At 40.3% G+C, this 12,724-nt stretch overlaps 1 protein-coding gene across 1 annotated transcript in view; it reads left to right on the forward strand.

Moving 5' to 3' along the window:
- The first annotated feature begins 519 nt into the window (after positions 1–519).
- The window catches only part of RAB7B (RAB7B, member RAS oncogene family), a 33,830-nt gene continuing 21,625 nt past the window's right edge, over positions 520–12,724 (forward strand). Inside the window, exon 1 of the mRNA XM_021003224.2 lies at positions 520–980. The gene's annotated coding sequence lies outside the window, so the exon portion shown is untranslated. The remainder of the gene's footprint in view (positions 981–12,724) is intronic.

The following is a 12,724-nucleotide window of genomic DNA, read 5'->3' on the forward strand; positions in this document are numbered from 1 at the left end:
TTACAGAGGGCTTCGTTCCAAGAAGCCCAGAGTTACCAGCTCTTAATCTAATCCGAGCAGCACTTTAAACGGGCTTCATTCTCCCAAGAACCCAAACCAACTCACCCATCTGGTCTCTTTAAACCTCCCACCCTCGTGGTAACAATTTGTAAGAACTTGCCCACGTCTCACGAGTCTGGCTACCATGTGTCTGTTAGGGCTGGAAGTTGAGGGGTGAAAGGGAGAAGGGAGAACCTAACCAAGAAACTGAGATTAGATAGGTCTCCTAAATCCCCACCCATTATTCCCACCCACTTCACCTCTCGTTTGGGATGCCTGATCTTCTTTCATTGGGTCCACCTGGCTAGTCATCTAACAGCATCTCATAGGCACATGCACACAGGATTTCCACCCTCCTCCCCACAAAAAAGGACACGTGTCCAAATTCTTGGGTAGGTTCCAGCTTCAGAATAAGCAGCTCCTAAAATAAGTAGTTCCTAAAATAAGGAAGTCTTTGGATCTTTTCTGTGGAAGCTCAAGAAGTTATTCTCCCCACTCCCAGCGCCCACGGGATAACCTTTTCCGCAACGCTTGCTCCCACCAGACACATAACACGCACAGGGTTCCCACTTGCCCCACGTTGCAGGTTCACTTCCTCAAACCCCCAGACTCCTTTTGAATGAAATTATTCTCCTGGGACGGAATAGCAGCAACCAAGAACATTGGCTCTCCCCCTCCGCCCACGATGTTGATGTCATCGGACTCAGCCTCTTTTGCAATTTTCTCCATGTCTGTGCACGAGAGGAAAAGGGGAAAAACTCCGTTGGGGGAGGTGTCCTGCCTTATTTTGTCTTCCTACTTCTTTCCTTCCAAATCTCTTTCCCTCCTCTGGTATCCCTGAGGGACTAGGCAGGGCCCCTTGACTTCCCGAAGCTTCACAGCCCCCTGCCAGGGCAGCGTGGCTGCCCTGATCCGAGCTCCTGGACAGCCACCGCCTGCTTGTGAGTAACGTGTTGGTTTTATGTCCGCGTGTCAGTCTGTCGGTCAGTCTGTCCGTCTGTCTGTCTGTCTTGGTCTATCCCAGCTTCCCGAAGGGGAACTAGAGTGAACCTGGGTGCTCAGGGGCTTGGATCCAACCACAAAGGCGTTGGCAAAAATACCCGCCCTAAAAAAAACAATGCCTGGTCCCTGCGAGAGTTGCGAGGGCAGATGTTTCAGAAACAGCTTTGGCACTGCTGGGCTCTCCCCTCCCCACCCCCAACTCCCTCCTTTTCAGGGAGAGCACGGGGCTGAGCTGGGCAGGGCTGTGGTTCCTAAGCAGGAAGCAACTGCCTGATCCCTCCTGAAGTTGTCAGGGTTGGGCTTTGGACGAACTGCTGAGTCAGGAATCTGACCGACTGACAGAGCAAGGCTTGCAGGGAGACTGACCAGAAGCACTGAGCCCTCCTGATCTTTTTTTTACACTTTTTATTCACTCACCCCTAGGTCACACACAATAGAAAGGGTCCTACAGTTGTGGGGAGCTGCACACCTATTGTCCCACGCACTCTGCTGTCATCCGCCCTGCTGGCTCCCAAAAAGCCCCCTTTTCTAGGTGCTGTCACAGGGCCTAAAATTCCACAGTTAGAGATTAATTCCTTTGGCTTAGTTATTGTTGGACTCAGTGGCCTCCCCGTTCTCCCCTAGCTCTAATATTCTATGGCTCTTTGTGCAATGTGAAAGGTGGCTAAATTGGAAGTCAAAAGACCTGGCCTCGAATTCAGCACCATCACTTTTTAGCTGTGAGACCCCTGGGAAGTCACCTTCCCTCTCTGGGTCTCTCTTCTAATTTTAGAAGAAATAATAATTAGCTAGAAATCATGTACTATTTTCATGGAATCGTAGATTTAAAACTTGGAAGGGACCCCAGGGACCATCTGATCCAAATCCCTCATTTCACAGATGTGGAAATTGAGGCCAAGGACTTGCCCAGGTCACACATTAGGATTTTCACGGAGGTCATCTAACTCCTGAGCTAATGCTTTATTCTTTACACTGTTTCTTCCCTTTTAAGGTCTTCCATGTGATTTTTTCAGTTGATCTTGGCAACAGGACTGGGAGTTGATTACTATAGGGTGTTAGGGTTGGGCTTTGTGATTTTTTTGGCCTAGATATGTGTTTTCATGGGTGTAAGGCATTCTTCACTGGTTTGTTGGCTGTGAATTATAATCTTAGAGAGTTACCTAGGGCAATGAAAGATTCAGAAACTTTCCCAGGTTAACTAGGCATTATTGTCAGAGGCAGCCCCTCAATCCACTGTGGCATGGGGACCCCTGGACCAGCTGACTTGTAAAGTCCCCTCCAGTTCTAACTAATACTTATACTCTTGAACAGGGGTGGGGAACCTGTGGCTCTCTAGGTCCTCAAGTGTGGCCCTCTGACTGAATCCAGACTTCACAGAGTCATTATCATTATTCACAGTATCATTATCCTCACTTTACAGATGAAGAAATAGACTGAGAGATTGTGATAAATCTGATAATCTAAGTGAAATCGATGAATATTTACAAAAATATAAATTGCCCATATTAATGGAAGAGGAAATAGAATACTTAAATAACCCCATTTTAGAAAAAAGAGATTGAATGACACTAGGAATGGTCATACAACTGGTAAGGGTGAGAGGCAGGATTCAAACTCAGGTCTCTCCTACCTCCCAGTCCAATTCTCTTTGCACTCCCACCATACTGCCTTTGAAGGAGGATAAACCAGGTGGTCTGTGAAGTCCTTTCCAGCTCTAACATTCTGGAGCTCTAGGACTAAAATTATAACCCATGGTCCCTGCCCACAAGGAACTTACACTCTAAGTGAGGAGACAAAATTAAAATGTAGGAAGCAGAGAGCATTAAGTGCTAACCCACTCAGTATTGTCTGATCATAACTGCAAATGGAGGAAGGAAAAGGGAGAGACTGAGTGTTTTGACTAATTTTTAATCTTCAAAATAATCATTGTTACCCATGAATTTCACTGATTTCTTAAAAATAATGGCAGGCACCACCTATTTTAATTTCATTTCAGACCTGAGAGCTCCAAAATGTCATTGTGTCCAATTTCAGGCAATTCCTGGTGAAAACAGTTCAGGGCTGAGGGTGAAAGAATGTGTTCCTATCCTAAGTAAGGGTTAATCCAGGGAAATGATTCTCATTGGAGGAGAAGGCAGGGCAAAAGAGGACAGACCCAATGACTGCCCTGTGTTCTGACTTCCCCAAGGCACAGTGGGCTTCCTTTGACCACTGCTGCTCTCCACAGGGAGGGAACCCTCTGGCTTGTGATAGAGTCATCAGTTTACCTCTGATGGCTTGGGCTAGAAGGGAAGGTACAAGAGAAGAGGTTATTGGAAGAGGGCCCTCAGTGGGTTCCAGCTCTGGAAGGGCCTTCTGCAGGGTGAGTCACCCAGGGTCCTTCATTAGGGTAAGGTTCTTTGTGTCTGAGTCAGCCCTGCTAATACTCAGGCATGTGGAATGGATACGGTTTTACAAGGTCACCACTGACTCCCAGCAAGGAGCTAAGCAAAGAAATGAACAACAGCTGCCTCCTTCATAAGAAAGGGCTGCATTTGGAGTCAGGAGATCTTGGTTAAAATCCTGGCTTCAATACTTAAGTGGCCTAGCCTCTCCCAGTCTGCTTCCTCATAGAATCTAGTGTTGAAAGGGATCTTACATATCACCCAATCCAAGTCCTATCCTCCACTTTATAAACAGGGAAACCACGATCCTGAGGAATTAAGTGATGTGTTCAATGTCACATATGTTGTACTAGAATTAATTCTACTACAATGTAGTCTAATTCTTTGGTAGCAAAATTTAAAGGGGCGACTAGGTAGTACAGTGGATAAAGTGCTGGGCCGAGAGTCAGAAAGACTCATCTTCCTGATTTCAAATCTGGCCTCAGACATTTACAAGCTGTGTGACTCTGGATAAGTCACTTAACTCTGTTTACCTCAGTTTCCTCATCTGTAAAATGAGCTGGAGAAGGAAATGACAAACCACTCCAGTCTCTTTGCCAAGAAAACCCCAAATGGGGTCACAAAGTTTCAGACTAGACGAAACAACAACAAAGCAGAATTTAAACCCAAATCCTTTAATGAAAAATCCAATGCTTATTCATTCAACAAACATTTATTAATTTGCCTGTGATATGTAGACTGCTGTACTTGTCTCTTTAGATAAGAAATGAACACATAACTATAAAAATAATATTGTCCTACATGAAGCTTTTCCTGATCAACCTTCCCCACCAACTCCCAGATGTTGGTGCCTGTCAGTCGATAAGCGTTTATGAAGCGCCTACTAGGTACCTGTAACTATGCTAAGTGGGGATACAAAGAAAGGCAAAAAGACAGTTGCTGCCCTTGAGGAACTCAAAGTCTAATGAAGGAGATGACATGTAAACAACTATATACAAATAGGTGACATACAGGCTATATTGGAAATAATCAAGGCTCTAGAATTAAGGGGAATGGGAAAGGCTTTCCTTAGCAGGTGAGGTTTTAGCTGGGGCTGGAAGGAAGCCAGGAAAGTCAGGAGGCAGAGATGAGGAAGGACAGCATTTCAGGCATGGGGGCTAAAGATGCCCAGTCAAGAGATCGATAGAGTGTCTTGTTTAAGGAACAAGAGAACAGTGTCACTAAATTGAAGAGTGTGTGAGGGGTAAAAAGATCTTTTTTTAACTTAATAGCATTTTATTTTTTCCAATTACATGTAAAGATAGTTTTCAACATTCACTTTTATAAGATTTTGAGTTCCAAAATTTTTTCCTTCCCTCCCCTCTTCCCAAGGCAATAAGCAATCTCATACAGGTTATACATGTACAATCACGTTAAACATATTTCTACATTAGTCATGTCATAAAAAAAGAGTCAGGACAAAACAGAAAAAACCATTAGAAAGAAAAAACAGAAAACAAAAATGTGAAAACAGTATACTTTGATCTGTATTCAGACTCCATAGTTCTTTCTCTGGATGTGGTTAGTATTTTCCATCATAAGTCCTTTCGAATTGTCTCGGATCATTGTATTGCTGAGAAGAGCTAAGTCTATCAAAACTGATCATCACTCAATATTGCTGTTACTGTGTACAATGTTCTCATGGTTCTGCTCACTTCATTCAGCATCAGTTCACACAAGTCTTTCCAGGTTTTTCTGAAGTCAGCCTGCTCATCATTTCTTATAGCACAATAGTATTTCATCACATTCACATACCACAACTTGTTTAGCCGTTCCTCGATTGATGGACATCCCCTCAATTTCCAATTCTTTGCCACCACAAAAAGAGCTGCTATAAATATTTTTGTACATATGGGTCTTTTTCCCTTTTTTATGATCTCTATGGGATACAGACCTAGTAGTGTTATCACTGAATCAAAGGGCGTAGTTCCAAATTACTCTCCAGAATGATTGGATCAGTTCACAACTCCACCAACAATTGCATTAGCGTTCCAGTTTTCCCATATCCCCTCCAACATGCAACATTGATTTTTCTTTTCTGTCATATTACCCACTCTGATAGGTGTGAGGTGGTACCTCAGAGTTGTTTTATTTTGCATTTCTCTAATCAATAATGATTTAGACATTTTCTTCATATGACTATAGATAACTTTAATTTCTTCATCAAAAACTACCTGTTTGTATCCTTTGACCACTTATCAATTGGGGAATGACTTGTATTCTTATAAATTTGATTCAGTTCTCTATATATTTTAGAAATGAGACCTTTATCAGAAACACTGGCTGTAAAAATTGTTTCCCAGCTTTCTGCTTGAGGGGTAAAAAAGATTGAAAGGAGAGGGGGCAGGTTACGATGGGCTTTGAATGTCAAACAAAGGGTTTTGTATTTGATCCTGGAGATGACAAGAAACCAAGGAGGTTATTGACTAGGTGGGTGACATGGTCAGACTTGTGATAAAGGAAGATCTCTTTAACACTGAGTTGGATTGTAGTGAGAAGAGACCTGTGGCAGGGCTACCTCATCTCCCCCTACTGCAATAATCCAAATGTGAGGTAATGGCCACAAAGGTGCAGGCAGAGGAGAGAAGGGGAGGTAGATGAGAGATATTATGAAAGTAAGTTCAATAAGCCTTGGCAACATATCAGAAATGGGGAGAATGAGGAGTTGAGGATGCCTCCCTGACCAATATTATTTGTATTTATATAGAATATAAACTCCTTGAGGGCAGGGACTATTTGACTTTTTTGTCTTTGTTTAGTGCCTCATACATAATAAGCGCATGAAAAATGCTTGCTACTCTTTTCCCTACTGAGTATAACAATACAGGGCATCCCAAACCTCTTAGTTAATTTTTATGCTTTATTAACCTTAAAAGTAAAGATGCTACAAGCTTCCAAAAAGCAACATTTAAAAAGTTAATTAATTAAAAATTTAAAATATTGATATGCTTCTTATTGAAATTTAGTATAATCATTTTCTTATACTATATATCATTTTATTCAATGTTTTAACTTTGCAAAATTTTCAGCAGTGACTGAAAGGGTTTGCATTTATGATCTTAGCCTTAGAATCATCCAAAGAATGAAGTTTATATGCATACATGACTGCACAAGAAAAAGTCCAGTGCAGATAGATCAGGTGACTGTAGTGGCCAAGCCTACTGATCCATGAGTCTGAGAAAGTATTACCTTGAAACTGTCACAAACTCAATGCCCCATCTTGTCAAAATTAAACATTTAAATTTAGGATTCAGAAGTCACAAAACTAAATAAATACATGAAATTTAAATCAAACTTTCAAATGTCTTTTCCTTCAGGTTTGTAGTATTTATGTTTCTGAAGTATTAGAGCTTGAAACTGTACTAGGACTTTTGGGATACTCTGTACTTAAGCTTTGAACTACTTGCCTCACAGGGTTGCTTCATAGAAAGCATTTTATAAAACTTCCAAATGATATAGCAGCCAACCAAACTAGATAGTAGGAAGCTAGACAAAAATGAAACCCTCTCTGCCCTCATGCAGCTTACATTTTAATAGGGGAGACAACATCCATCTCCCCCTTTTCTCTCTCTCTCCCCCCCATGTATGTATATATGTATGTGTATATATGTGTAAATATATACATATACACAAAATACTTGCTAAATAACTTTGGGTGGGAATGGGGAAAATATTATTATTGTCATTCTTCATAATAATGTTGGGGTATGGGTTGCCTAATTAGAGGCAGCAGTTTAGAATCACCTATCAGTCAATCAACAAACATTAAGCACCTACCATGTGCCAGGCACTGTGCTAAGCACTAGGGATACAAAAAGAGGCAAAAGGTAGTCCCTGCCCTCAAGAAGCTTACAATCTAGTGGGGAAAACAGCATGCAGACAAATATAAACAAAGTGAGCTATATACAGGATAAAATAAGAAATATGTAATTAAAAGAGAGAAGGCATTGGAATTAAGAGGGGTTAGGGAAGGCTCTTGTAGAAGATGAGCTTTTAGTTGGTCCTTAAAGGAAGCCAGAAAGGTCAATAGGAGGGAGATAATTCCAGAGAGAATGGAAGACTGCTAGAGAGAATTCCTGGAGCTGTCTTGATTGTGGGATCATCAGGAGACTAGTGTCATACTACTAGAATTTTAAAGACCTTCTAACACAAGCTGGCCTTGGGCAGCTAGATGGTGCAGTGAATAGAGCCCTGGGGCTTAGAAGCAGGAAAACTTATCTTCCTGAGTTCAAATCCAGCCTCAGACACTTACTATGTGACCCTGGGCGAGTCACTTAATTCCTCATCTGTAAAATAAGCTAGAGAAAGAAATGGCAAATCACTCCAGTATTTGCCAAGAAAATTTCAAAGTAGGTCACAAAGAGTTGACATGATTAAAACAATTGAACCACAAAAAGTTAGCACAGTGGATAGAACACCAAATGGACTTGGAGTCAGAGAGACCTGAATTCAAATCTGGCTTGAATCTGCAAAATGAGAATAACAATTGTGCTTCCTAGCTCACAGGTACAAGTACTTTGTAAATCCTAAAGACCTATGTAAAGGTAGCTTATTATTTTCGTTATTTTTAAAGATTATACTTTCACTATGCAAACTCTTGGGGTGGGGAAAGGGTGAGCTTCCTGAGCTGTGATTTTATCAGTATTGAAAGCTCTGCCCTTCAGGAATGCAGATCAGCAACTTATCTGTAACTTATCATTTTAAGAGAGTTGCCTGGGGCATTGAGAGGTTCCTTGATTTTCTCATGATCATACAGCTAAGGGGTTCAGTGGAAAGAATGGTGGCTTTGAAATCAGAAGACCTGGGTTCAAATCCCGCCTCTGATCCATCTCCTCATTCTACATATTTGTGACTTTCATCTATCCATCTATCTATCTATCTATCTATCTATCTATCTGTCTGTCTGTCTGTCTGTCTGCCTGTCTGTCTATCTATCTATCTATCTATCTATCTATCTATCTATCTATCTATCTATCTATCTATCTATCTGTCTATCTACCTATCTACCTATCTACCTATCTATCCATCTATTTTAGGCAATTGGGGTTAAGTGACTTGCCCAGGGTCATACAGCTAGTGTTAAGTATTTGGTCTGAGGTCAGATTTGAACTCAGGTCCTCCTGACTTCAGGGCCGGTGCTCTATCCAGTAGCTGCCCTCCCACTCTATATATTTGTACTGGCTGTCCCTCACTCCTGGAATGTTCTAGCTCTTCACCCCAACCACCTAGCTCCCCTGGCTTCACCATCTATTTACACTGTATACATAGTTATTTATGTAACATACATAGATAATTACATGTTGATTCCCCTATTAAAATGTGAGCTCCTTGAGGGCAAAGTCAGTTTTTGCCTTTCTTGTCAGTTTTTGCCTTTCTTTGTGTCCCTGGTGCTTAGCATAATGCCTAGAAGACAAAGATCTTAGCTTAAAAAGGCCAAGGTCTCCCACTGCATTGGGGTCATCTCCAGTTGTCCTGATCTATATCTCGCCGCTGGACCCAGATGGCTTGGAGGAAAAAGCGAGGCTGGTGACTTTGCACAGCTCTCCCTCACTTAAATCCAATTCACTTGCATGTCATGGCGTCACCTCCCTGATGTCATGGGTCTCTTCAAGAAGGAAGGACACAGCCAGTGCCCATTGACTGACTGCTTGATGTGTGAGACATCATGATGAGAAAGGTCATGTCTTCCCTTCCCTCAAAGGAAGGAGAAGCTTCCATATAGCAAGGACCCTCAACCCCCCCCCAGCCTAATCTCAGCCCCTATCCCCTGGATCATTTTAAATGCCCCTCTTTGGCTATCCACCAACTCTGCAGGTGTTTTGGGAGCTGAAGTAGCCAAAACTTCATGGCGTGTTCCAGGTCCAGATTCCCCCATAGTTTTATGCACAAGGCAAGGGAACATTTTGTTTTGTTTATAATACCTTCTCAGTTTTTCTCGATGCTTTGCTGGCCAGGGCAGTGTGTTGGGCAAGTGTCCTCAGGAAACAGTCTACAGAGACTCCTGAGCCTCTTTCCCAAGTCATAATTGATATTCAAGGCCCATCACTCCGCAAGCACTGGGTTATTTTCCCCTACTTCGCCAGTCCTTCCCATGGCCCAGGACCCAGACTTGGGAGAAACTTGACCTAGGTTGAAGGTGCAACCCGTGGCTGTGGGACAGAGATTTTTCTGGGCAGTTTGGCTTGCATGAAGACCAAACCAATATCTTTGACCTCACTGGCTCTAACGAAACTATCCCGTGATAAATAAACAAATGTGTAAACCAACAAAAATTATTGCTTCCTCCATAAATTTAGGGAGCTGGATTAGATGATCTCCGAAGTACCATTCAGCTCTAAATTTTATGAGTATTTATTTTTTTGGTCCAAACTATGATTTCATTGGATTAAGGAAACTCCTGTGTGGAAGTTCATCTCTACTTTATGGTCTTAGTACTTAGAAATCTGGAGTTCTTAAATTGTTTGGTCTCAGGGCCCCTTACATGTTTTTAAAAAATATGTAGTGGTACTTTCTTTTTGTAATACATATTTTATTTCATTAAATACTTCCCAATTATGTGTAAAAAATTTAACATTCATTTTTTTAAAATTTTGAGTTCCAAATTCTCTCCCTCCCTCCTGTCCCTCCTTCATCAATTCAGAAGGCAAAAAATATGATGTCAGTTATACATGTGAAGTCATGCAAAACATATTTCCATATTAGCCATTTTGCAAAAGAAAACACACACCCACCAAAAGAAAAAGGAAGAAAGTGAAAAAACTGTGTTTCAATCTGTATTTAGAGTTCATCAGTTCTTTCCCATCATGGGGACTCCTTATACTCCCATCTTGGAGGACTCCTTATACTCTTAAAAATTATTGAGGACCCCAAAGATCTTTTGTTTATGTATTGATATTACCTATGAAAAATTAAAACTGATAAAATTTTAAATCTTGTATTTATTAGTTCATTAAAAATAACAATAATAAGCCTGTTACATGTTAACATGTCATTGTTCAGTTGTTTTCAGTCATGTCCGACTCTTCATGGCCCCATTTTGTGGTTTTCTTTGCAGAGATACTGGAGTAGTTTACTATTTCCTTTTCCTGTTCATATTACAGATGAGGAAACTAATGCAAACAGGGTTAATTGATCTTGCCCAGGGTCACACAGTTAGTAACAGTCTGAGGCTAGATTTGAACCCAGAAAATGAGTCTTCCTGATTCCAGACCCAGCACTCTACTACATCACCTCATTGCCCTACACGATAACATAAATAAATAAATTTTCATGAAAGATAGCTCTATTTTCCAAAACAAAAAAACTAGTGAGAAAAGTGGCACTGCTTTACATATTTCTGTAAATCTCTTAAATGTCTTGCTTAATAGGAGACAACTGGATTATCTTATCTGCTTCTGCATTCGGTCTCTCTCGATACACTGTTCTGGTTGAAGTATACAAAGAAAATCTGGCTTCACACAGATAAGTAGTTGGAAAAAAGGAGGAGTATTTTAATAGGCAAATATTATTATCGAGATAATAGTTTCAACCTCACAGAACCTTTAAAAGAATCTTGGAGCCTCCCAGAGGTCCATGGTCCACACTCTGAGAAATGCTGTTATAAAAGGTTGCTTGAGTCACTGAAAGATTACGTGACTTGCTGACATAGCTAGTATGTGTCTCAGAAAGGGCTTAGATTCAAACCTTTCTGACTCTAATCTTGGACTCTGTCCATTATACCATGTTTCCTTTTAAATCCTATGATATATAGTAATAATAAAAATAATAATAGCTTACATTTATATAGTTAGAAAAGATTTCACTTCTGCAATCTAATTTGATCCCCACAACAAATCTGTGTGATAACCAGGATTGGTATTATTAGCCTTGTTTTGCAGATGAGGAAACTGAGTCTCTGTGAGGCTGCTTGTTATCACACGGTAAGTGGTTGTGCTGGGACTCAAATCCAAGCCTATACGTTGTAGAGCAGAATAGAAATGAGGATATTATCTATTGTTCTGGATGATCCTTCCTCTAATATAGGTAAGCAAGACTCAGTTTCCTCATCTGGCAAAACAGGGTTAATAATGCCAGCTCTGGTTGTCTCATAGATTTATTGTAGGGATCAAATTAGATCTTTGAAGAGAAAGTCTTTCTTAACCATATAAATATAAGTTGTTATTTTCTTTATCATCATAATCATCATTGTTGTTAGCATGTATCATAGTATTTAAAAAGCAACATGATATAGTGAAGAGAGGTCTAATTATAGACAAGCAAGAATGGACTGTTGGATTTTCCTTTTTTCTTCCAATTTTTAAAAACATTTTTATTTAAAGTTTTGAGTTCCAAATTATATCCCTCCATCCCTACCCTCCTCCCTCCCTGAGGTGGTAAGCAATCAGATAAAGGTTATACATGTACAAATATGTAAAACATTTCCATATTAGTCATTTTGTATAAAAAGACTCAAATAAAAGAAAAAAAAAGTGAAGGAAAGAAAATGAAAAATAGCATGCTTGGGTCTATACTCAATCAATATCAGTTCTTTCTCTGGAGGTAGATAGTGTGCTTTATCATGAGTCCTTTGGGATTGTCTTGGATCATTGTGTTGCTGAGAATAATTGAAGTATTCACATTTCTTCTTTGAACAATGTTGCTGTTACTGTATACAGTGTTCTCCTGGTTTTATTTACTTCACTATGCATCAGTTCAGGTTTTTCTGAAATCATTCTGCTTGTCATTTCTTATAGCATAATAATATTCCATTATAATAATATACCACAGCTTGTCAGCCATTCCCCAATTGCTGGGCATCCCTTTGGTTTCCAATTCTTAGACACCACAAAAAAAACTTCTGTAAATATTTTTGTACAAATGGGTCCTTTTCCCTTTTATTTTTTGATGTCTTCTGATATAGACCTAGCAGTGGTATTGATGGACCAAAGAGCATACACTGTTTTTTATCTTCTTGGGCATAGTTCCAAATTGCTCTCCAGAGTGGTTGGATCAGTTCACAACTCCGCCAACTGTACCTTAGTGTCCCAGTTTTCCAACATTCAACACTTTTCTTTTTTTGTCATATTAACCACTCTGACAGGAGTGAGGTGGTACCTCAGAGTTATTTTATTTTGCATTTCTCTGATCAATAGTGATTTAGAGCATTTTTTCATATGGTTATAGATAGCTTTGATTTCTTTGTCTGAAAACTACCTGTTCATATCCTTTGACCATTTATCAATTGGGGAATGACTTGTTTTTTTAAAATTTGACTCAGTTAT

The sequence above is a fragment of the Phascolarctos cinereus genome, unplaced genomic scaffold (genome assembly GCF_003287225.1).
Source record: "Phascolarctos cinereus isolate Bilbo 61053 unplaced genomic scaffold, phaCin_HiC Scaffold_5;HRSCAF=322, whole genome shotgun sequence".
Classification (NCBI taxonomy): Eukaryota; Metazoa; Chordata; class Mammalia; order Diprotodontia; family Phascolarctidae; genus Phascolarctos; species Phascolarctos cinereus.